This window comes from Triticum dicoccoides, chromosome 6B (genome assembly GCF_002162155.2).
Source record: "Triticum dicoccoides isolate Atlit2015 ecotype Zavitan chromosome 6B, WEW_v2.0, whole genome shotgun sequence".
In the NCBI taxonomy this organism is placed as follows: domain Eukaryota; kingdom Viridiplantae; phylum Streptophyta; class Magnoliopsida; order Poales; family Poaceae; genus Triticum; species Triticum dicoccoides.
The window spans coordinates 714,605,895-714,606,908 of record NC_041391.1 but is presented as its reverse complement, the minus strand read 5'-3'; positions in this window follow the sequence as shown (position 1 = coordinate 714,606,908).

Below are 1,014 nucleotides of genomic sequence, written 5' to 3'. Positions count from 1 at the left end.
GACCTCAAGAAGGCCGTGGCGACCCTCTGCGTGGTCCTCTCCGAGGCAGCTAGGTTGACCCCCGTGTACGATGCCGTGATCACAGGTTGGGACGAGCCGGCCGGAGTCTCCATCGCCGGTACGGTCGTCAAGAACTTCATCACCAACTGGGGCGACCTCTCCAAGGCCCTGCTAGGATGGAAGCGCGACGCTTACAAGAACGATGCCAAGTGGTTCAAGAACTTGGCGAGCGCCGGGATTAGCACCGGGGAAGAAGCCCTGGCGGTGGTCGAGCTTCTGCTCAACAACCCACCGGCGCTGAGCCTCTTGTCCTGGCTCAAGCACCTCTGGGGACTACTGGTGAATGGTCAACAAGACCCAGCAAAGAGCTCAGCCATCGTTACCCCTCTTTAGTCACAACACAACGATCGTCCAAGAATAAAAGTGTTTGCTGTTTTCAAGCAAAACAATCCGTGCAGGCATCATGCATGCATGTAAGAAGACGGCAAATAAGTTCCAAGTTATGCACAATATTCTATCCACATATTCTCTCTCATAACTATACTACCAAGTTTTAAGTTATGTACACTATTCTATCTACGTATTCTCTCATATCTATACTACCAAGGGCTGCAACTTTTTATTTCATTTACTTGTATTTGTTGTTGCAATCAAGGCCGGGCTCCAAGGACACTTCATACTTTTATGTCTAACTTTAAAATTTACCAACAAAAAGTGAGTTATATGTTACAAAAACTATATCAACAGATGCACATTTCAAAGAACTTTCCGATGATATATTTTTATGACATATAATCCATATTTTATTTGTTAAAATTATAAGTAAAAGTTTGACACAAAAACAAAGTGGCTTTGTATACAAAAATAGAGGGAGTATTTGTTGTTAATGGTACTGCACTAATTTCTCCTATGGGTACCAAAACTAGCAAACAGTATATCTTTTTTCAGATTTGCATGATGGAGGTCCTTTTCATGGATTGAGGTTTCTTATTTACTTTGTGTAGGGGAGAGAGA